The sequence below is a fragment of the Pongo abelii genome, chromosome 2, assembly GCF_028885655.2.
Source record: "Pongo abelii isolate AG06213 chromosome 2, NHGRI_mPonAbe1-v2.0_pri, whole genome shotgun sequence".
NCBI classification, from domain to species: domain Eukaryota; kingdom Metazoa; phylum Chordata; class Mammalia; order Primates; family Hominidae; genus Pongo; species Pongo abelii.
In genome coordinates this window covers 84,180,517-84,206,449 of record NC_085928.1, presented here as the reverse complement: position 1 = coordinate 84,206,449, position 25,933 = coordinate 84,180,517, and the positions used below count along the sequence as shown (strand labels likewise).

At 37.8% G+C, this 25,933-nt stretch overlaps 1 long non-coding RNA gene across 1 annotated transcript in view; it reads left to right on the top strand.

Moving 5' to 3' along the window:
- Nucleotides 1-25,072, top strand: part of LOC129058552 (uncharacterized) — a 71,438-nt gene extending 46,366 nt beyond the window's left edge. Inside the window, exon 4 of the long non-coding RNA XR_008523722.2 lies at nt 24,983-25,072. This is a non-coding gene — a long non-coding RNA (uncharacterized LOC129058552). The remainder of the gene's footprint in view (nt 1-24,982) is intronic.
- The last annotated feature ends 861 nt before the right edge of the window (nt 25,073-25,933 follow it).

Sequence of the window (25,933 nt, the reverse complement as noted above, 5' to 3'; positions counted from 1 at the left end):
TATAAGAAACAACCATCTACCCCAACTTTTGAGGGATATCATTTTAATCCATGAATGCTGCATATTGATTTTGGAAGATTTGCAATGCGGTACATGTAATGGGTATTTTTGCAGCTGGTACCAAATGTATCCAATGTTAATATTTATTTTACATTATTCATTTTATTCTTGTACTTTCCAATTTTTAGGCATAAAAATTAATACTTACCTTGAAATACTTTTAAAATCAGTATTTTTATTACTTGGAAGCCTGGGAATCCTGTTTCTTTTGTTGTTTCACATTGCACTACTTTTCTATTGCTTTTGCAACAAACTACTGTAAACCCTGCAGTTTAAACAATACATATTTATTATTGTACAGTTCTGGGGCTCACTGAGCAAAATCATGGTGTTGGCAGGGCTAAATTCCTTTCTGGAGGTCTAGGGGATAATTTATTTCTTTGCTTTTTCCTGCTTCTAGAGGTGGCCCACATTCTTTGGCTGGTGGCCCCTTCCTTTATCGTCAAAGTCAGCCCTGTTCATAGCTCTGGCTCCCTTCCATAGTCACATCTTTCTCTCCCTCTGACATCATCAGGGAAAGGCCTTGTTAAGGACTCATGTGACTAGGCTGGGCCCACCCAGGTAATCCACGTTAATCCACGAGCTCAACATCCTTAACCTTTGTTAAACCTGCGAATTCCCTTTTGGCAGGTGAGGTCACATATTCACAGGTTCCAGGGATTTAGATGTACCATTGTTCTGCTTACTGCTCACAGAAAGATAAAGAATGTCAACAGTAATAGCAGTTACTGTCATTTTTTAGTTGATGCCTCTTTTGGACCCTTTACAAAAGTGATAAAGTGCAGTGCATAGTAGGCACTCAGTAAGTATTTTTTGGGCTAACGAATGAATGAATTAAGGATAAAACTATTGCACAGGAACAAAAAAATATAGTAGACGCTCAGTAAATAGTAGGTATTATTATTATTATATAATTTCTCTCTCTCTGTCTCTTTTTTTTTTTTTTTTTTTGAGACAGAGTCTTACTCTATCGCCCAGGCTCCCAGGCTGGAGTATAACAGTGTGATCTCGGCTCACTGCAACCTCTGCCTCCTGGGTTCAAGCAATTCTCCTGCCTCAGCCTCCCGAGTAGCTGGGACTACAGGCGCACACCTCCATGCATGGCTAATTTTTGTATTTTTAGTAGAGACAGGGTTTCACCATGTTGTCTGGCTGGTCTCGAACTCCTAATCTCGTGATCTGCCCATCTTGGCCTCCCAAAGTGCTGGGATTACAGGCATGAGCCATATAATTTCTCAAGTGTCTTCAAATTGTGCCAGATGTGTGTGTCTTTTTCCATTTGTGATGCTATAGAAAAACACCTGGGACTGGGTAGTTTACAAAGAACAGTTCTGGAGCTTGGAAGTCCAAGATCAAGGTGCCTGCATCTTATTTAGACCTTCTTACTGTGTCTTTGCATGGCAGAAAGCGGAAGGGCAAGAGAGCGTGAATGTTGAGTCCCCACATGGACGAAGAGCAGAAGAGAGTGGATCCATTCTTGCAAACCATTTTTTATAGTGGCATTAATCTTTTTATGGGGAGTGGAACCCTCATGACCTAAACTCTTTCCATTAGGCACCACTTCCCCACACTGTTGTATTGGGGATTAAGTTTTCAACACATGGATTTTGAGGGACATATTCAAATCATAGCAATAATTTGAATAGCAAAAATACCACTCAGGTAATTAAAAGACACATTTTGGTTAAGAGTTTAGACTCTGGATTTATTCATTCATTTTTTTTTTTTTACACATTCCACAATTTCCTATTACTAAATATGCACTGTGCTACCGGCTGTGAATACAATGATGAGCAGAACAGATGTGCTCTCTTGCCTCATGATGCTTCCAATCTAGTGGAAAGGGCAAACTATTAGGTAAATAAACAAATTAAGGTTCATATCCTGGTGCCATAACTTACCAGCTGTGTTATGTGATTCTGGGCAGATGACTTAACCTCTCTGAAAATTGATTTCCTCATCTATAGCTGAGGTTAATACGACTTACCTTGAGAGGTTTTTATAAAGATTAAATTACTTATTACCCACAAATTTTTATTACAATCCTTGGCACATAAGAATCATTTTTAAGTAACTTTTAAAAATGATCATTATTAGGCACCTAAAGAAAACTTGGCTCTATTTTTGATGAGGAAGTTTCATCCTTTATAGGGACAACACCAAATAGCAATATACACTTTAAGAAGGTAAAACTGTATCCTAACTTTCTCTCTCTGATTGCTCATGCTAAATTTTTAAGAAAATACTATTACTACTACTATTGCTACTATACCTACAACTTTTAAGATTATTACAATACTTTACTAACTTCTTCTTATGTGTCAGACACTATTCTAATCACTATGTCTGCATTATATTATTTAATCCAGATCACAGCCCTGTAGTGTGAATTGGTTGCTCTTATAGAACTCACTTCACAGCTAAGAAATTTGAGAGAAGAGGGTTAAGCCCTACATCTACAACAGGAGGATGACAGAGCCAGGATTCCTACTCAGGCAGTCTGACTCAGGTGTCAACCATTCTTTGGAAGGCAGCAGGATTTGGGATAATTTTCCAGTGAGGCAAATTGCATGGTGGAGGATGGTGTGAAAACAGAAGAGGACTATAGCACTGAGAATTTCATTTTGCTTTGTATTTTCTAAGATAAGGGATCAAAGAGACATAACTTCTAAGATAAAAGAGACATAACTCATTTGTTCATATATTTATTCTTTGATCAAACATTTACTGCATGCCTACCAGGTAGTGGGTACTGTTAGAGGTGATTAGATTAAATTTGTGTCCTTAAGGAGCTCTTAGTACATTGTCAGGACAAGTAGTCACCATGGAGTTTGCTGCCTGTCTTAATAGAAGTCTGTGCATATGATGCTTAGGAAACTTCAGTACATCTCACCTAGCATTCTCACCAGCCTTTTCCTGGGTGGCCGGGAAAGGCTACCCAGAGGAAATATATCATAAGGAACAATTCATTTGCTTACTAAAATCTTAGAAAATTACTTGCTGGCAAGATGTGGATATGTACATAAATGCATATCACAATGATTAATGATACAGGCTTTGGAGTTAAAACTGGCTGCTTCCAAACCTTGCCATTGCCATTTATGAACCTTTGACCTTATACCCTTTAAGTCTTAAGAATATCTCTTTCTTTAGGTTGAGATGAAGACTACAGGTAGAGATCTTGGTACCGTGTCTGGTGTGTGGTAAATGGCCAAAGCACATTAATGTTTATTATCATCATTATTGTTGTCACTAGCATCATCATCACTATCATCATCATTATTATCATCATCATTATCATTATAATTCTTTTAGAAATAATTCTCAAACAACATGACAGGAAATGAGGGATTTTTTGTTGCTGTTGCTGAATTATTAAGAAACAGTACGTTGGTCTTAATTTTTAAAGCTGGAAAAATTTCAGTCCCTTTATAAGTCCCTGTGATCTCATAGAAATATATATTACTGGAATTGATGTGTGGAAAGAGCACAGTTTGTTTTTACCCCAGCTGAAAATGTGCAATGACATAATGTAACCCTTTAAGATAACAGAAGCCAGCTGCCCCATTCACATTTAAATATGAGTCACCTTCCAGGGAGACTTGCAAGATTCTATGTGCCAAGCTGGAAAAGTAAAAAATTGCCAGCAAGGAGGGAAAGAATAAATTCACAATTGGAAGGAGGTATTACAAGTTAAGGCCCCACCTAGCCAATTCCCTCTCAGAGCAGAAAATGGCATGCTAGTGGCCAGAGAGAAGAACTGCCCCACCGCGGCATTGTGATCTGTATTACTGAAACACAGAGGCCTTGTCACATTTAGAAAATTTCACTCGATTAAAAATATTTTGCTTTCTGTGTAAATGGCACATTTGCTCAGGTACAAACACAGTCTGCTGCAATGGATTTCTAAAAAACGCAATATAGTTATTTATGAATTCCTCCATCCCACAACTCCACCCAGGACCGTGGCATTGGGTTGGCCAGCCACTTTCAATGTCTTTCAGTACAGCAGAGCAGCTCTCAGAAGAAAAACGAAGGCTATAGGCACAAGAAAAGACAGGCTTGAAATTTCAAATGATGTCTTTGTGAGTGTTTGCTGAGAACCTATCAGAAAGAAGAGACCTGTATGTGGTGCTTGGGACCAACATTTTAAAAATTAATTACATGTGTTAATTGAATTGACACATAGGCAATTAGAAGAAGTTAAAGGTTAGTTTAAAGGAATGACAGACTGCTAATTAGGATTCCCCTCATGGCTGAATCAGATTTGCTATGGATCTGTCTGGTCAACTTTTACCTGAATGATAATTCAGTAATCAATGATCAGTTGGTTGACTCGAAACCCAGAAGTCACTTTAATTTTGGCAGTTTGGAGAGGCGGAGGCATAGAGTAATCCATGTACCTGGAAGAAGTCATGCTCACCAGGCACAGCAGTGGGTGCTGTTTTCAAGAATAGAGGCAGACTGGCTGGGTGCGGTGGCTCACACCTGTAATTGCAACACTTTGGGAGGCTGAGGCCTGCAGATCACTTGAGGTCAGGAGTTCAAGACCAGCCTGGCCAACATGACAAAACCCCATCTCTACTAAAAATACAAAAATTAGCCAGGCGTGGTGGCACACACCTGTAATCCCAGCTACTTGGGAGGCAGAGGCAGGAGATTGCTGGAACCCAGGAGATGGAGGTTGGAGTGAGCCGAGATTGCACCACTGCACTCCAGCCTGGGCCACAGAGTGATACTCCATCTCAAAAAAAAAAAAAAAAAAAAAAAGATAAAAGAGTACAGCAGATTGTTAGAGAAGGTAAAATGGAAGTATAAAGGTGAGCTTGAATTTGGCTTTTCAAGAAAATCTTTTGGAGGACAACTTGATAATATGAATCCTACACTTTGACTTCTATTTCTACCAATTAAACAACATACTTCAAGATGTACATAAGGATTTAACAGTGAAGATGTTCAGAGTAGCACTGTTTACTTTAATGAAAGATTGAAAATCATATATAAATATTTATTAGGTTGGTGCAAAAAGTAAGTGCGGTTTTTGCCACACAGCAGTAAATAGATGGGATCTATTTATTGCTAAGTGAAAATAAGGTGGTAGATCTGATTTTGGTTATGATTTTATATAACTAGCATCTTTTTGTATGATGTTATTTAGGTTAAAAAATTGTAGAGTGTCTTTATCATTAGATCTCTTTCCATTTTTGTTAACTTATTAAATTTATGTTGGTGGAGTTCTGACATTTAATTTCTTAGCTTTGTAAAAAGTAATATTTAATTTTATTAAAGAGAATTCAGGCTGGTGCAGTGGCTCATGCATTTAATCTCAGCACTTTGGAAAGCTAAGGCAGGAAAATCACTTGAACCCAGGAGTTCAAGACCACTCTGGGCAATGTGGAGAGACCCTGTCTTTAGAAAAAAATTAAAAAGTAACCAGGCATGGTGGCATGTGCCTATAGTCCCAGCTACTCAGGAGGCTGAGGTGAGAGGATCATTTGAGCCCTAGAGTTTGAGGCTGCAGTGAGCTGTGATTGCACCACAACGTGCCAGCCTGGGCAATAGAGTGAGAACCTGTCTCAAAAATAAATAAATAATAAAAAGAGAGAATTTAAAATATATAACCTATTTATTTTCTTAACTCTACAACTACTTATTCACAAAAAAGCAAAAATAAAGTATTACCCACAAGAATATTCCCACTTTAACAATGTCCCCATAGTAATCACAGTCTCTCACATACTGTATGTGGCCAGTCTAATATCAGTGTGACCCCATTGCAGTGTCAAAAAATATATTTTGCAGGAGTAAATGATGAAGGAGCACTCCCAGTCTCCTTGAGCAAAAGCCACCTCATCTCTTCTCTCCCCTGTTACCTCACCAACTTCCTGCAATCATAGAAAAAAATGGGAGAGTAACACATTGTCCACTAGATATATGTGAAGAAGCACTTTATAATTTCAGCATTAAATTTTATTTGTACACTGCATGTATGCTACTAAAATAGTAGCAAAAATCGGTCAAATGTGAGATTTGGGGAATGCCATTCCACCTAACATTTGGTGGTGGCAAGTGGAATTCTGGCATTAATGTTATGTAACATATGCATATTTGCATGTATGTTTAAATCAAGGTTTCTCAGTCTTGGCATGATTGACATGTTGGGCTCAATAATTCTTCGTTGTCAGGGGGTGTTCTGTGCATTGTAGGACGTGTAGCACCTGTGAACAACCAAAAATGCCTCCGGAAATTGCCAAATGTCACCTAGGAGTTAGAGGTTGGGGGAATGTAGGGACAAAATTGCCCTCATTTGAGAAGCACTGGCTTAGATTGATATATATGTATTCCAGCGTTAATGGGTATTATTTCAGGGTGGCAAGAACGTGAATGATGTCCCCTTTTCTCTCTGCTTCTCTTGTTCTACTTTATACATCTTGACTTGTGTTTCTTGTATATTAAAGAAAAAAGTCAAAAGACAAAAAATGCGTAATAAGCCAATCAGTGCTCTGAAAAGCAGAGCGTACAGTGCCATCACTCATGGTCCTTGCAGTTGCATAGTGCTTTGGAATTTGCAGTTCCCTTCACATATGCTTATCATCCTTTTGGAGCATTCGTATCCTGGGAAATAGGTGGATAGGGATTATTACTTTTCTTCTTTACAGGGAGAAATGCTGAAGTCTAGATCAAAGTCATTGTAGTGGTTAAATAGCAGAAGTTGCACTAGAGCTGCAGCTTCTTGACTCTTGAATTGCATTAACCACTGCTCACTGATAGGGAGCCTGTAGCCTTTTCCATGCATTACATGTAGGCATGACTCTGAGCTGTGTTTGCCCCAGGGGCTTGTGTGCATATCACTGTGATCATGAAGACTCGTCAATGGAGCATTTGAACTAACACATAGAAAAGAGATCAGAAAGGCAAGGCATTCCCCTGTTAAAGATGAGAGCAGTGGTGAGGTCTCAGATGGGTGACTCATTTCCTTGACTGAGCTCCCACATAGAGTCCCAAGCCATTTTGAGGTTTTCAACACACAAGGAGACTGATGCTTGCCAATTTTGTGAGATATTGTCTATGAAATATTTTATGCACTCAGTTTTTCTGTCCTGGATGCATATATATTTTGAGAAACTTTAATGGAATTAGTTCACTTAATTCCCAGGGAAACAGACCCTTCCAGGTTTCCCATTATACTAAATATCTGGTGGTCTTTCTTTTTTTCACTGGTGCATTTCCTGTGGAACTATTAACACTGCTGGGAATTATGCATGTGCATCGACAGGTGGATATACCCCCATGTTGGGAATTTAATTTCTCAGTCTATGTATGTCTTGGATAAGGTACAGTAATGATTATTATCCATTAATACCAGAATGCACAAAAATACTCTGAGAAGTAAATATTTCATATTTCACACTCATTGCCTTTTTTTGATTTTTAATTTACTGTGTGCATAACAAGCAAATTGTACACTTTTCTTCCTCCGGTCTTAAAATTAAGCTCTTTTACTTTTGAATAACATCTGGTTGGCAAACACTTACCATTTAATTTTCTTACATTGAGTATGAAGCATTCCAGCATATCTGCAAAGTAGTCATCATATAGATATAGGTGAGTGTAAGAAATCTTGCTTTAGATTTTAATTTTAGTTTTAATTTTAAGAGCATTAATATCTTGCCCCAGTGACTACACTTTTAATTTAACCTACTGTACTCGCATTCTCACATTTCAAAACTGACAAGTGAATGGGGAGGGAGGGAAGACTTTATGTAGTGTTGAACTTGGCATAACTCCTTTAAAAGCAGTAATACCCATCTCTGGATCTTGGAATGCACAGCAAAGAAGAGAGCCCAGCACATAATTTGGTTCTCCAAATAATTCCTGAACTAATCAAAGAAATCTGTACCTCATAATGCCTCCATTCCTCTTCTTGGATCCTGTGTCTGTTGACTTTGCATCCTCTCTTGTTCGGTCCTTGGTTTGACCTTCAAATCTGACCATTTGTCTTTAGGGTTGTGACATTGTTTTCTATCTGTGACTTACTCAAGTCTAGCAGGCTAAACTTGACCATGGTCACCATGTATAACATTAACCCCCAAAGTTAAAGGATGAGTTTCTATCATCCAAAATTCCTGTTAGCTTAGATTCAGCATTGCAAACTCAGTTCTGTCCAAGAGCCAGGCAGGCAATGTTGACTAGCGGAGCGGGCAGTGGGCAGGACAACATGGAGTGATGAGGACTGTGGTCAGCTAGAAAAAGTTTGGGACTAATCTCAACAGGGAAGTAGCTGCTTCATCCCTGCTCAATGTTGCTATTTAGAAATGTGTACCTAGAGTTGCCAGATCTTTTTAATTTTTCAGGAGAAGTCAGAAATTTAGACTTCTGGCTGAAATATCTTGATTTTCAAATGTAGCATAAAATTTCTAAGTTTTAAAAACACCATGCATATCAATTACAGAAATTTGAAATGCTATTTGATGATGTCAAGGAATTATTATTAAATTTTGGTGGGATCTTATCTTGAAACTGTAGTTTTTTTTTTAAATGTCCTTATATTTTAGAAATATTAACTGCAATCTTAACAGATGACTGATGCAATATTTGAGATTTGCTTCAAAATGATCCAAGGGTTGGGGTGAAGAAGAGGATATAAATGAAACAAACAAGGCTGGCCAATAGGTTGATAATTATCGAAGCTGAATGATGGAGGAATATATACATATTTAAATTTGTATATGTTTGAAGTTTCCATAATAAAGAGTTTTAAAAAACCATGGCCACAGGCCAGATTTGACTTCAAGCTACTAGAGTTGTCTCTGATCCATGAATTTGTCTATACACATCCCAATCTACTTATATTTTTAATCTGTACTATATTTGGTTGTAGTATTTTTAAGAGTTTATCATAAATGTACCACTCTAAGGCTATGAGAGCTGTCCCTTATTCCACAGTTCGTGAACTTTTTTGAACAAGTGCATGTTCATCCCATTTACTTTGTACATTTTTAAACCTCCAATGATATTTCCCCTGAGCTTTCATCCTTCCAGAAGAATTTATTATTCTCTCCTTATATAAAAGTTCTCAAATTTATCGACATGCATTTCAGAGGCTTTCCGTTGAACTTATCTTATGTGACCCATTGTGTCTTTTCTAAGGCGTGTGGAATTTTGCATAAATTCTAAATAATGTGTTGTTGTATGTTGGAAAAAGGAGAGATTAATTTCCCTTTCAATTATTGTCACCTTCTTACCTATTTCTCCTTCCTTTTCTATCAGGATCTGAACCATCCTATTTATTCCTTCCTCTTTGGACTTTGAGCTCTTTGAGGACAATTGTAGTGTGCCATCTTAGTGCCTAGCCAATACCTACCTCATAAATAGCCTTTCATTTACTCAGAGATATTTATGAAGCCCCTTACTTCTTCCCACTACTTCAGCTCCACTCCTTTCTTGCTAAAAGTGATGTCTCACTCTTCTGAAAGAAGAGAGCAATATTTCAATGATCCTTTGGGCAATTTCTGTTTTCTTTCCAGGATCACTGCAGACTGAGCCAGAGCCCCATTTATAGATTAATCTTGGCACCTGTCTTTCTTTCCCATTCTTCTCCTTCTTGTCATACCTCGAAGTTAGAGATGAAGGGCTTCTTGGAATTCCTTTTGATTTTTACTAATCTCAAATTTGATAGCCATCACCATGTGATTGTCCAGCCGGCCTTCCTTTGCTCCTTTATTCAACAAAGATTTACTGGGCACATACTATGTGTCAGTCACTATGTGTCTATATCAAGGATCTGTTGGTAAACAAAACAGACAAAAAGTCTTTTCATAAATAAATGAAGAGGATGAGTAAGAGGATTTCAACAACGGAAGGAAAGACTTACAAGCTTCTTAAGAGGTGTATCTGTTCATCAACCGTTCGGCTACCTTTCAGGTTTTCTAGTTTTGTTTTCTTTTTGTACATAGTTATTTAGAAACAACCTGTCCCCTTTTCCAATTTTCATGACCCACTTAATGTTTTACATATTGTTTCTCTCTCTCTCTCTCTTTCTCTCCCTCTCTTCACTAAAGCTTTTCTTGGAAATACACTATCGAGGTGGAAAGTGATTTAACAAAGTAAAGTTAAATAATATTAAAACTCATAGTGTATCTATTAAAATGTTTATATTTCACATCTAACACTTCTTATTACATGTTAAAATACAGTGGTATTTAAATTAACAAAAGATTCTCACTCATGCTACAAGATAAACAGCCCTAATCCAGATACTCTTCCCACTGTATTAGGCAGTGTTCAGTCCTTATCAGTTGCGTATATTTTTCCTATGACATGAGGCCATATTTTGATGCCAAAGTTAAGTAGTGTTATATTGAAAAAAAGCCTAATCTATATAAATGAACTAGTTTAAAAATATGACGGCATTTAGTCAACTAATCAGCTATGAAAATAGCTGCAACCAGAGAAAACATTTATCTGTAAGAAGTATCTAATCTATTTGTGTCCCAAAGAAGGCAGGCAGGAATATATGGATGTGATAGTTAGCCAAAGAGACTGTGCAAAGAGAAAAAGAAATAGTTTCTTAATACTCCTACTAAATTACATTCAGAGCACTTCCTTTCTATTACTTTGTCACAACATGACCTTGTCCAACTTTAGTCAAGTCAGGATGCAAAATAAGTTTTATGGATAATTTTTTTATTGGGGAAAGGGGGTTAAAAATGATATTCTTTAAATATACCCTTCTTTTCTATCTTACCCCCTTCCCTCTCTACTTTTGAATGTTTATTTATCTTCTTTTGAAAGTTACCAGATCTTAAAAGGGTACAGTATTTTTAATTCATTTTAAAAGAATGTTTCTATATACATTTTTTAAATTTTGGATTATTCTCGTGGGACTAACACAACACTGAAAATTTGGCATCTGCAAGCATAATTCAATGAAGAATTGTCTTTGCCTTGTTTGAGGACATTTAGTTTTGAAATAACAGCATTAGAATCTTTTGAAAATAACAGAACATGAACAGAAAATTATTTCCCTTGGAAAAAACTGTAGCTAATTTTTCCTTTGGCTGATTTGCTGCTGAAATCACACATTCGTATAAATGCCAAGCTATACATATGCATATACATATGTATATGGATGAGTGTGTGTGTGTGTGTGTGTGTGTAAAATTCCACTCTACAATCATGCTATAAATTGGAGAATTTGTCTTTTTAAACTAGCACTCATTCATATACAGGTCAGGAAATAATGCAGAATGCTGGTGTTGCTAACACATTTCATCCAAGATTTCAATTAATTAAGTTTTACAATTCCCCCATGCAGTGGGCAAACACTGTCATTTTCTCAGCTTTATTGATGGGAAATTTGAGAGGAAAATCCTGTTCAGGGTCAAACAAAATCCAGGTCCTCAGAGCCAAAAAGAAAGGGAAACTTGAGATATCTATTTGATATTTCAGTTGAAAATAAGTATTTGTTGAGTGAATGAAATATACATATTAACAAAAAAGGCTTTGGGATCTGAATTAGTCAAAATATCTCCTCATTTTTTTCGTTTTGAGAGGAATGGCATCTAAACTGTGAATTTAGTTGAACTTCATTCAGCCTCAAGAAAGTTGATGAGGAAGAACCAGATACACATACATAAATGTAGGCAGTTGAGGCTTGCATTGCATAGGGGTTGCAAGAGAGACAGAGGTAAACAATTCTCACAATCCAGTTTGCTGAATGCAAAAGGATCCTGCCATCATGAGTTAGAATGGACACTGACCTCCTTAGCATAAAGCTGCATTTCTGCTTGACTTTACTTTGAACCTGCAGTTAAAAGTTTGTCTTAGTTTGGATGCGGTAAAAGTTCCAGCTGATTCAGAACAGATTTGGGTATTCCAGACAGAATCACCAGATCTAACAAAAAGGTCTTCTAAAAATTCAAAGGGGTTTCATGAAGCTATGGGGAAAATTTCAGGTTTATACACTTTGAAGTATAATGTATGTCCTGGAACCAGCTCTAGTCTCAGTCCATAAAAACCCTGTGCTGACTTTGTAGCCACAGTACTGAGGAGAAGTAAGAATTTTGTTTAAATGGATATTGGGCAATTGATACCGTTCTCATTTAACTTGCTGATAATTGCAGTTATAAAATGGGTCAGCCCCAGCAACCATTCTCGTCCAAAGTTCTTTTATAATTACATTGTCTTGTTTGTTCCTCTGTGATAGGAGGCCTGCAATTGATCACTTGCTACTTACCAGTGACTGTGTACACCATCATATAAATCTCAAAATAGATAGGTTCTATTCTAATTTTACAGTTAAACAAATCAAGTCAGAGAGATTAAATAATTGACTAAGGGCACACAGCTACCATGAAGTGGAATTCAGATTTGTATCTAGTTTGTAGGATCCCAAGCCCTAAGCCTATAGGAACTATCACTACTCTTGTCAGTGGGAAGGTATTAATATATCCGTTTTATAGGTTGAGGAAATCAGGGAGGCTAGTTGACCTGTTTAAGTTCATAAGAAGTTAGTTCCAGAGCCTGGGGTATATCTGGTCTCTATTTTTTCTAACAAGGAGCTCGTTCTACCAGACCACAGACTTGTAGGATGATAGAAGTATGTGCTGGCTAGAAGAGCTTTATATGTATTATTTGTAAAGTGACATGTTTATTGTAAAATAAATAATAATTCAACCTAAATCAATAGAAATTTAATTTTAAATCAGAGGATGAGAACATTAGGTAAGCATTTTAGATAGAGATCATAAATTCAAAATTTAGTTCCTGTAGTAGCCAGGGTTATTCAGAAAAAAAGAACCAATGGGATATATAGATATATAGAAGGACATTGATATGAGAGATTGGCTTACACAATTACGGGAGTTGAGAATTCCCATGATCTGCCGTCTGCAAGATGAAGGCTCAGGAAAGCTGATGGTGTAGTTCTAGCCCAATCCCCAAAGACAGAGAACCAGGGGGAACTAATCATGTAAGTCCCAATCTGAGTTCAAACACCTGAAAATCAGGAGCACTGGTGTTTCAGAGTGGGAGAAGATAAATATAGTGGCTTGAAAAGAGAGAGCAAATTTATCCTTTTGTTCTATTCAGGCCCTCAATGGATTGGATGAGTCTGTCCACATTGGTGAGGACAGTCTGATTCAAATGCTAATCTCGTCTGGAAACACCCTCACAGACACAGCAGAAATAATATTTTACCAGCTATCTGAGCATCCCTTAGCCCAGTCAACTTGACACATAAAATTAACCCCCCCACTTGGCAAGTTAAATTGGCTATGGAGGACTTTCCAGCTGTTTTAGTGAATGACACCAGCATTTATTCATTTGTCCTACAAATATTTAGAATCATGTACTAAATGTTCACTGTTAAGGGTAATAATAAAAAGTTGAAGAAGACAGACTGTCTTGAAGATCTTGAGTGTTATTGGTGATAAAGATCTGATATATGGGAATCATGGATAACAAGAATCTATGAAGTGCTGTATAATGTATGAAAAAAGAAAGACCTTTGTCAGTTGGTATTAGTGAGGGACTCTTCAGGGAGATTGTTGATCTTGAGCTATGTCTTAAAGGAAGAAGAAAATTGGGATTTGTTAAGAATTAGATGCAGGAGAATCACTTTGTTAGTGCAAGACTTACTTATTGCTGGAATATTGAGTGCCCACTTTATGCCAGGCACTGTGCTAGTTGCTAGGGACATGGCTATGACAAGGACAAAATACATTCCCTTATGGAGTGTTTAGCCTAGAGGGAAGCCAACAGTTAAACAAGGAATTATTATAAAGTCTGTGCTGTGAGAGCTTGGAGAAGGGGAACTTGACCAGCAGGAGAGTCTGGGAGGCAAAACCTCCCAGGGGAAGTGATATTTTCTCTAATAAATATGAAATAGTCAAAAGATGCACTGACTATGGTCATAGGCACTATAATTCATATACAATAACTTTTAGTCAGGAACCAATTTTTATTTTCCTCTGCCATTCCACCATTTCAGAGCAAACTTTTCTGCTATCTATTGATAGTTACTTAGACTTCAAATTAATTTGAAGGTTATCCTGGAGAAAATATTATGATGGCTTATTATTTCCATCACCTCCTATTTGCTGTCACAACTTGTGGGGAGATGCTACTGGCATCTGGTGGGCAGAGGCCAGGGATGCTGTTAAACATCCTACAATGTACAGGACAGTCCCCACAGCAAAGAATGATCTGGCCCAACATGTCAATAGTGCTTCAGTACCCTGATCTAGATATAGAAAAACTTGGACTGAGTTTGGGAATCTGAGCAGTCCATATTAGCAAAGCTTAGAATATGTACATATGAAAGGGAATAATGGGTTAGACAAGTCATACCGTAAAGGGTCATGGATGTAGGTCAGTGGAAGTCTATACTTAAGTAGTGGAGAAAAGATGAAAGGAAGAGGGAGTGAGTAGGAGTGGAAAATTATCTGGATATTTTAGATTGGAAGTCATGAGAGCTTAAACTGGAGATGATGACAATGAAAATGGAGGAAAAAGGATGTATGCCAAGATGCAGACATCCATGCATAAAAGGATGTATATCCTGACTGCAGGAGGAGAGGGAAGGCCATTCCAAAGGTGATAGCTTTGGCAGTGGTGCTGCCATTCATGAGTAATAGACAAGGCAAGAAGAGGGATTTGGGGGAGAAAAATGAATTTGGGTTTACGTGTGTTGTGGTTGAGATACCGACAGGACTTCCAGTTGGGACTGCCTAGCAGGCGAATGCAACTGTGAGTCAGGAGCTCAGAGCCATGACCAAGTCTAGGGACCATGCTAACATCTTTGTTCTAAGCCAGAGGTCCTAAATTGGCAACCTGTGGGCCCCATCTGGACTACAGATGTGTTTTGTTTGGCCTGCATAATGTTTAAAAAATCTTTAAGATTTGTAACAACATACACATCGAGAGACTGCATATAAAAACCCATCTTTTCTGCTTGTCTTGAAATATCAGAGCATCTGGCAATTCTGGGTTCTCGTTTCTGCATGGCCAAAGCCTGAGCTGAGGCTTGGCTGCCCACTTGGCCAGTTAAATGTCAACTGGCCAGCCCACTTCCCACGTTTACTTTACCTGCCTAAAATTTGAGTTTGCAACGCCTGGGTTAGATTATGACTGTATCAGATGCTAGCTCCCTCCGCATCTACCCACGGCCACATTCATTCCCCTTGTGTCTCCTCAAATGTGCCTTATGCCTTCAGCATCTCTGGTTACCCTCTCAGGGTTTTCTTCTGCTGTAGATATGCACAGGTCTCTTGTCACTTGCAACAGCTTCACTTGATTCTGCCATCTCCCAAGATCCTTTGTCCTTTGACTCATTCATTTTGTTGAATGAACAAATGATTCTATGTGTAAACAAACCAGCTGCTTACACTTATGTCTTTGGAACCCCCAAACTCCCCTTCGTTCTCTGCAGTATTTTTGATCCCTGGCCTTAGTCTTCACCATTCTACAGGCAAACCCTCCACAGTGATCATCCAGCAGCCAAGTCTGTTGGCTTTTTCTTCTCTCTAAGCACATTGCATCCCCACAGTCTGTGTGCCACTGTTTCATCTGCCCATGGTGCTGAGACATCCGCATGGCCCGTTTCCCCACTTCATTCATGCCCATACAAATAATAATATCAGCATGTTAAGGAGGCCTCTCCTGACCCCACTGTCTAAGAAGGCCCCTCTCCCCATGGCATGCTCTTTTTCCTTGCCCTGTTTTATTTTCTTCACAACATCTGCCACCACCTGACATTATATTAAGTAGAACCACATGAGAATGCACATTTTGTAGGTCAAAACTGGACAAATACCGGCAATTTCTTGTGGTTTGATTTAACATATTAATTTGCTCATTTTCTATCCTCTCCTCCTTAAAATGTAAGCTCATTGAGGACAGACTCTGGTTTGCTCACTGTTCTATCCTCAGGCCCCAGAACAGTATCAGGCACATAGTGGATGCTCAGTACATATTTGTCAGACACAAACATTTTGAGATGCTCTTCATGATCTTTCTGTAGCAGTCACCAATAACCATAATCTCTTTGATATTGCACTGCTCTTCTGTCGTTGTGACTTTTATCCTCCCTCTAATGTCTCCTCTCTGCACATTCTCTGGCTTCTCACATCACTCCTTTCCAAAGGGGAATGTCCCAAAACGTTCAGGCCTGGCTGTCTGTTTCGCTCTGCCATTTCTTGCCTCCTCTGAAAGTCAATCGTCCTCATGTGTTCATCTGTGAGTTTGGTGTAAATGACTTCCACATCTGTACCTGCAGCCATGAGCTCAGTCCAAAGTGAGCTGTTAGTATTGGCATCAGTTGCATATTGGACATTCTATTTTGGGTTGCCCATATCTTCAGAAATACAGTATTCCAAAAATTTACATCTTCCTTTATTTTTGAAAATTTGACTTCATCACCTGGTGTCCCTTCTGCCCTTCACTACAAAGCTGAAGCACTTGGGAAGTTCTTTGTCTCCTGCTTTGTCTGCAGGGACCCTCTTCCTTCTGTCACCAGCACCCCACCCCCACCCCCGCTGCATTGACTTTCTTTGAAATGCTTCTCACATTGGTCCCTTTCTTTTCTTTCTCTTGACGAATATCTTGATTAATGCTAGAGCCTTTTATCTCACTGCTTCGTACCTTTTCCCTCAACACTGCATATTGAGAACAGATTAACTTTTGTATAATATTTGAATAGGTTCATTATTCTACACCAAATATATCTTTAGACCCACCTGCAACTTTGTGAATATTTTGGTCTTTTTCCAGCCTGCTTTTCAAATCCCATTTCCTGTGATGCCTTCTGAACCACTTAGCTCTCCAACCCTATTGGATTCCTTGCTCTTGCTTGAAGATGCAGCACATATTCCCAGTGACAGCAGCCCTAGGTGTTCTGGGAGGCTAGCCCTTCTTGAGATCCCCGTCAGCTTCTCTTCTTTTAGGTAGGATCCGTGTGCCTCCTCTGCAAACATAGCTGCAAAGAATTACATCTTTGAGCAGCCCTTCCCCCGCAAACAGATTTTCATCTCAAGTCCCTCCTACAGAGAAATTCTAGAGCTGCCGCTGCCTATCCCTGTCTCCATCTTTGCTGACTTTGTTTCCTTCCCCCAGAAACCCCTTTCTGTGAATCAAATCCTTATCACAGGGGACAGTACAGGAGAGTGGTTCAGAGCATGAGTTATGGCGTCCAGGTAACTGGAGCTTGAGTCTTAACCTTTTACACTCCCTTGCTGGGTTACCCATCAGCAAAATACAGCTGTTTAATTAAGGCAATATTTGTAAAGGGGTTAGCACAGTGCCTGGCATATCTTAAGTATCATTAGCGTCAGCATCATCATTCTTCATGATAATTTAAGGCCCACTGTCTACAATACATCTTTTCCTACAAGGTCAGTCCTCAGATCTCACTTCCTAATTCCTATTGCACTTCTTGTCTGGGCTATTCAGAATACATCCACTTTACATTTCATAATTATATGACTAGGTTGTAAGCTCTCAGAGGGCTGGAACCATGTCTTACCCTTTTGTGGGTCCAGTTCTAAGTGCCAAATCTATACATGGCTTTCCACAAATATCTGTGGGATAAAAAATTATTTGAGACTGTGAATGAAGCACAAAGCTGTATTAAAACAGAGTTCCAGTGCCTTGTCATTTAATCAGAAGGAAAATGCCCTGTGTTTCTGTCTATTGTGCTGTCTTAAAATAGGAATAATGAAATATACCAAGTACGTACTAATTTGGCAGTCATTCTCAGAAATCTGGGACTTTACACTTTAATTAAGCACTTGTAGTTAAGCATTTGGCCAGAAGATGGTGCAGTGTTCAAGGGATCCTTCTCTCTCAAAGTCAAAACTGATTTTCAAGGAATGAAATTGCAATCCGACCAAGTCTATAAAGAAATGGGAGAAAGTGATGCCAGTTCAGCTTTGACACCATCCTAGGGCTTAGCAAGTGTCATGCTTTCATGTAGTTTCTTCCTTCCTACTGCCTAGCATAATGAGCTGGAGGACTCTTCTAATTAGCTAAATATTATTGTACATCAGAGTGGGGCCATGCTTCCTGTACATTCTTATTTGGGTTTTGCCAGCCAAGGGAAGAAAGCTGTTAGAGGCAGGAGCAGATGTAAGGAAGGCACAAAACATGCCAAGAAGTCATGGCGCGTCTTTGCTATTGGATGAGTCATTTTACTTCACATGTTTTTATTCTGATATTAGTAGGAATTCTTCAAGTCAATATGTCTTACTGGAAAAATCTTTTGTGTGTGGTGTGTGTATGCATGGCATGTGTACAGTGTGTATGTCAAAGTTTTCTCTACCCCTGAAAAAGTTATATAAATAGGATTTGATTGCTAAAATATCCAACGTAAAATGCAGACTGACATAATCTTCTCATTATTATTATCTTTAATGCAATGTAATGTACTGAGCCAGAAAAATAATGCTGCAGGTTGATTTCAGATGTGCTGTTTACATTGGTTGGAAACTAATTTAAAGAAGAAAACTCAAAGTTGGTGCTGATCAGCCATCTTTTATCAAGTTTGTGTATCATACACTTGCTCCATTTTTTTTTTTTTGCTATGTAAAGTCTTCTGAAAATTGAAAACTAATTTATTATCATGTAGTTATTAGCACAATCACAAAAGAGGTCACTGGTCTTTCCTTTAATTTCTGTCACAGGCTGCAGGCCGTATTATGCTAAATCAAGGATACGGGGAGATAATTAACATAGCAACTCTGGCAAGTTTAATAGGTGAGTGATGAACATTTAGAGTTTGGCTTCAAAATCCATGTCTTAATTACCACCCGCCTGCGTGCAGTGACGAGGATGGGGCTCTAGCACACCTATTACAGATACAGTCTGTTGGGCCAAAGTTTTCATGAGTTGTCCGTAAAACTATTATTAGATTGGGAGACTTCAAGGCAAGAAAGAAAGAAAAGTGCTTTGTGTTTTGTTTTTTTTAGAAAAAAAAATGTGAGAAATCTGAAGCCATTCCAATGTGTGCCTCTTTCAGAAGTATCCACTCTACTGCAAGAGTTCTCCCTGGGGGGCTGTTGTCCTCTGTGGGACATATGGTACCGTCTAGAGACATTTTTGGTTGTCACATCTGGGGGAGGATGCTATTTGCATCTCATGGGTAGAAGCCAGGGATCCTGCTAAACCTCCTACAGTGCACAGCACAGCCACCCCCACAACACACACACAATAAAGAATTGGCCCCAAATGTTAATAGCACCAAGGTGCAGAAACCCTGCTCCAGAACCGCCCACTCCATCCCTTGTTATTTTTCACCGCTGGTTGCCAACAGGTGTCACCGCAGGCCCATTTCTATCTGCAGCGTTATCAAAGAGAGTCCATAAACTCTTGTAACATATGGAACGAAATCCCAACTGCAAAGCTTTTGTGGAAGGCAGTTACATGCTGGTGAGCTGAGGCCTATGTAACCAAAATTGATCAATTACACAAATTAAGCATAGCCCTTAAGGAATTTATTTTATTGGTCTGGACATCTGTTGCAGTATTGTCCAAATCCAAAACTCAAATGGTGCCTCGGGTTGCCAAGTTAGGCAAGAAAATCTAGTAGCTATAAAAGTACAACTGAAAACCCTATATTAATATCACGTCCATCTGCTGAATGTTACATAAATATGCAGACTTTTTATTTTCCTTGGGAATAACATTTATTTTTACAGTGCCCAGTTTGACATTCTTATGACATTCTGTTCAGTTTATTACATTGTAACTTCAAATGTTTCTTCAAAAATGCATTTATAATGTTGTTGTTAATCTTTTTTCAAGGGTCTGTACCACCTGTTTAACTTATAGTTAAATAGAGAAGTCCTTTTTCTTATAGGAAGAATGGGAAATCTTTGGACAAAGAGGCTCAGAAAAGATTTTGAGTAACACTTGTGTAGTGTAAAGGGAAATTATATAACAGCCATGAATGCTAATATTCCATCCTGCTCTTTTACAAGTTGAAATGTAATCTCCATTTTAAACTAAATTAGCATCATTTCCAAACAGAGTATCATATTTATATCAGATTTATACAACCACATCAGATTACTATTAACATGTAAAATAGTCTCTTTTATGCTGCTGGTAAAAAATAGATTGAAGAGAATGATTTGATTTCCACTTTAATGTCAGGGATTTAAATTAATCTGAGTGGACATGTTTAGGTTGAGAGTTGCTCCAACATTGAAGAAACAGCAGGTAGGGGCGGCTTTACCTTAAGAACCTGTTGTGATCCTGGCACGAAGAAAACCTTGCAGTTATAAAAGTACATCTGAAAATCATGATGTTCCTATCATGTCCATCTGCCGAATGTTAAATAAATATGTTGGTTGGTTATTTAAATATGTTCAGTGGCTAAGCCAACTGGAAAATTATAGGATATGTGTAGGAAAACTTAGAGGACATTTTTCTTCATGTTTTTCCCCTTCATTCTCAGTCTATATATTCAGGAAAACACTTTTTAGTAGTCAATTATTGAAATAATTCTCATCTAATAATAAGACCATCTAGAAGGGTCAGGGAAACTTAAAAAGCAAAACCAGAACTGAACAAACAAAGAAACAAACAAAAAAAACAAGGCAAACAAAACTTGGCACAGGTATCAGAGAGATTTCCTTGCGATATTTTCTATTTCAAAAGAAGAAAAAGATAGATAGAATTTTATCAGATTTATTTTAAAAGAACACTTTTAACTGCAAAAGTGGTTCATGTTTACTATGGGACATTTAAGTAATATGAATCTAAAAGTGTATTCAAAAAATTTAATTTTAAAAATTTAAGTGAAAATATATTAACCCATAATTAGATGGGTGGGAGATTCAAGAAAAGGGTAACAATAGGTATTGGTTTTTTTCTTACTAGAAATTCATGATTCATTGACTGTCATTTGTACCAGAATTCTTATATACCCCCCCACCACCCGCTTCGCCCCCACTTGGAACTAAAGAAAGGAGGGTTGTCTGGATAAAACCCAAATACATTCACTTTTAGGGAAACACATTTCCAATGTAAAAGAAGATAAACTTTCAGGGAAATGGGGAAGATGTCTGAGAGTCTGAATTGGTCATGAAGGCAAGAGGAGCCAGTTTCTTGTCATTTATGCATTGGTGGACTAATCCTGTTTGAAATAAGATGAGCTGCAGCTGTGCCTGTACTGGAAAAGGAGGAGCAAAACTCCTTCAAGGTCACCTGCAAAGAATTTTCATGCCAGAGTTTGCCTTATAGTAATGTGGGATGAATAACTCATTGAGGTAGGGTGACATAAAGGAGCATCTACCGTGTACATGGGATACCTGATTTTTTCCCCTGCTTTTGCTACTGTCATTTCCAAATCAAATCAGTTACTCCATTTTAAAAGTAGCCATCATGGAAACTGTTTCACAAAACAATTTGTAGTGGTGGGGGTAGAGTCTATAAAAAGGTATCCATATCTCTGAATTCAGCACTATATAAATATCTAGGAGGCCTTGTGATTTATATTCATGCACCCAGTTAAGTAGATGGATGGTTGAGAAGAGAAGGTAACTTGCTTTTGGAGAGTTAGACTCTAACTGGCCAAACTAAGAATAACTCTTTTGATTCCCAATAGTCTTAAAACCAACAGGCATTTTCTTTTCCTGTTATAGAACCGCTGCATTTATTGAAGTCATAAGCTCGTAGTCTATCTTTAGACTCCTGATGTAATTTCTGAATCACCAACCATTTCTGAGACCACAAGATATTTAAAAATAAGATAAGAAATATTGACTGAGACACCCTGAAGCCTGCAAGGGAAACGAAGATACCACGGCAGAGGTTTACAGTGGAATTTCTCTCCGTAGTTCGTGCACATTGAAAATGACATGATCTATCCCAAGGAATAACTTAAGACCTGATCCACTTAAACAGCTCCAAGTGATTTATCATAAATGTGCTTATTTGGAAGGTTTAGCAGTAACTGCTTATGGGAGGTGGTGGGGTTAACTACCAAAATTGTACATAACTTGGATCCTGTGTATGGCAATTAATCAAGAAATTATATTCTTTGACTTTCTAACAACCCACACAGAGTGCTACATCTGTGGCATGTTTAAAGAGAGAGAGAGAGAGAGGGATGAAATATTTCTTCTAATAAAATGCTAATGGCTTTGTTTTGGAGAAAAAATGTTGAATTATTGTGGTGTTACATTTATCTGTATGAGGATTTCTCGAGTCACAGTCAGTAAGTACTGCTGACAGAAAACCAGCTATGTCCTGAATACAATATCCCAGTCTTCTAAATGACTTCAGGATTATGGAGAGGCCCCTTTATAATGCTGAAGAAAGAACACAGGAATAAATGGTGTGATAGAGAACTGTAGCAGTCGAAGTTATTACTGTGAGCATTTGTTAAATGTTCGAGAGTATTTAGTTAATCCAAAGCTCATTGGAACATGTTAATTAAGACAGATGAGGCGTCCCATTGATTTGTGGTGTCTCTCATGGGCATAACTTGCACCCACCTAGTTGCTGTAGTCCTGAGGTTTTCAAGTTTTGGGGGGATGCCTACTGTGGTTAGAGCTCACTTCCTTGGAGGGTTAGTTTTACAAATTCAATATCTGAAAACCTAAAAGTACCATCATCTAAAAAGAAAAATTTGGGGCAACAAAAGTGTCAAAGTATAATGTCATTTTCATTCCTATGATCCTTTGTGATGTGGTTCAAATGGCTTATTTTAATATTTCACTTTTCAATCAGTAGCTTTTTAAAAATGACAATTTCACAAATGCTTGTGGAGCATCTACTTTGTGCCTACACTGGCCAAGAGACAGAAAGATGGAATAATACCTGACTTCTACCTTTTAAGATCTCATAGTGCAGCAAAACAGAGAGCTGTAGCAAATATTTGTAATGTGAGAAGAGCAACACTCATGAAACAGTCCAGTGCTAGACACTTACCATAGTAGAGACACTGCATCAATGATTCTCTTTTACAGGCAAGGGAACTGAAGCTTGTAGAGAGGTTAGATCACACAGTTAACAAGAGGAGGGACAAGCATTTACCGGAAGCCCTGTGTGGTTCTGGATACTCACATAGTGCTTGCCAGATGCCCGGCATTGTGTTTAGGGCTTTACACTCATGACCTCACTCAGTCCTTATGACAACCCTATGCAGGGGATACTATAATTATCCCCATTTCACAGATGAGCAAACTGAGCTCTGAGAGGGAGTAACTTGACCAAGGTCATGTAGGTAATGTCAGAGCAGCAGTTTGAATATAGGCTCTTGACAACTAAACTTTACTGCTGTGAGATGTGGAGACATTTCTGCCTGGAGCTGTGGGAAGGTACAGAGATTAGGGCAAATAAATTATAAGAAGATTAGAAATATGGTCTTTATAAGGACTTTGAAGATAATGCTTGTATCAGACTTCCTTCTGATCTGAGTCAATTGAAGGATGTATTTTTGAACCTTTCAGAAATCTCTCTATAAGTTATAGATCTGAATTTTAGTCAGAATCTATTCCATTCCTTGGAGTGCGAAAATCCAACACAATGTCTGGGAATTCAGACTTATAAAAATCATACAGAAGTAATTCTTAAAAAATCTTTTATTTTGAAGTAGTTGTAGGCTCATAAGAGGTTGTAAAAATAAGAGAGTTATAGTATGCCCTTCACCCAGCTTCCTCCAAAGTTAACGTTTTATATAACCATAGTACATATCAAAAGTGGGAAATTGACTTTGACAAAATAGTATTCATTAGACCACAGATCATATGGGGATTTCATTAGTTTTTAGATGCACTCTATTGTTTTGTATAGTTCTTTTCCATTTTATCACATGTATAGATTTGTGTAACCACCAAGAAGTAATTTCTTTTAAGCTGGCATAAAGAAAAAATAAAATAAACTGTTTTGAACAATCTGTCATTTTGTTGTATGGTATTGTTATGTTTAGGGGCTGCTTTGCCAAATATCTTACTCTTTTAAAATAATTTATGTTTTAATGGAATATTACCATGATGTAAGAATGATTATTCATAGTAGAAAAAGGTTGCTAAAAAAAAAAAATCCCCTTGGGGGACATAAATTGACCCCGTTAAGAAAAGTAAGGTTTTCATATATTTATTACTTAAAGCTTACTTGTTAGATTTAATTTTTAAACATTTACAGATGGCAGTGATAGGCTCTTGATTTTTCTATGTATTTTTGTGTATCTCAAATGAGTATGAGCAATAGTGTATTGAGGTGTATATTGAAAGACATCGTCTTATATTAACATGGGAAACTGTCTATTGCCATTCAGAGCTTTTTATTTTGTAGCTCTTGTTTTGAAGAAGGATATGGAGGTAAAAACCCAAATTTTCAGTATGTTCCTAAAAGCCCCAGACGTCTGAGCTTAAAAAGGGGTTAAATTTTAATGAAAACATACCCTCTAGTCAATGTGCTTTAAATTGTAATTTTAAAAGCCAATCATTTTCTTTTTTGACTGACATGTGGCATTTTGGAGAAATTTTTAAATCTTTAAAGTCTGTAAGAAATGAATTTGGGGGTCTTGTAGGTATCGTATTTAGAACAGGGAAAAAAAGGGATAGCTCATAGTGAAGGGGTTGAATTAAAATCATTTGTAATTATGCATCACAAAGAGGTACAATCACAGTGCATCCATTTATACGTGCATCTGTGCATCTGCCTCTGACCCCAGCTTTCTGGTTTCTGTCTCCTTTCTTTACAAAATCTTCAGTTATGCGTAGATGCACACATTAGAGAGGAAATTGGGGCTAATGATTTAGGAATGTGCTAATTAATTCTCATTATGTTCTATGAACCAAGAGAAATAGTGAAAGGTTGTCTGCATATGCATATACACTATGTATATTTTTCCACACAGTGTTTTCTTCTGAAGGAAAGTTATGCTGGGTTTTTTTTCTTTTTTTCTTTTTAGGTTCTTACACACAGTGACAGCTAGCAGAGTCTAAAGTGCTGACATTATGACTTAGAGATGTGATAAAGAGAAACATCTATTGCATTTTCTGTAAGTAAATGTGGTGCCGGCATTGAGAGAACATACGTAATCGGATACCTGTTCTCCCTGAGTTTCTTAATTTAAGCCTCGCGATTCCTAATTAGCAGTTAGATTGCATCCATTGTTATTTTGTCTTTGGTTATCAATGATGATCAACCTTTGCTAAACAAAGATATGTCATCATGCTGGGGACACTCATGGATTTTTTTTTTTAAAGGTTTTTAACATTTGATAGTAGGTTTTCCAATAGCTTGAAGGGTAGCTTTTAACATTTCTTTTCCAGCTGAAGTATTTCCTGAGTTCTGTCCAAGCCCTCTGTAGTTAAAGAAAAGGCTTTTTGACACTGAATAGACAATGTTGTGGCTTTTTTTTCCCTTCTTCAGACAAATGTATAGGCATTTAGACTGCCACGTTGTACTCTCGTAATTGAGACACCTTGCAGAAATGGCAATTATAGGGTGACTCGTGTCAAAAATATTCAGAATAAATTACATTTTACTGATTTTTGAAAACTTTCAAAGGTACCCTCTCCTCTTTCTTTCTCCTTTCTCTCTTCTTACCTCCCTCCCACCCGCTCCTCGTTTTTTCTTTTAAATATTAAGTAAACTATTTGCATTTTTATGTCTCATCAAAGTTGTTCCAGGTTTTTTCTGGGTTTACTAAAACTCCAAATGGACTACTCAGATCAAAACAATTAGTGAAGTCTAAGGTATTCTTAATTCCTGAAATGAAAACAGAATGGATGTTCAGGACGTTCTGTTTTGCTCTGGCTACCCGCTTGGCTTCTCGCTCAGAATATTCTTGCTCTCAAGTTAGTTCCAGTTCTGTTTATTTTGTCCTGAGCTCAGTGAACTTTCCAAAGCCCTACTC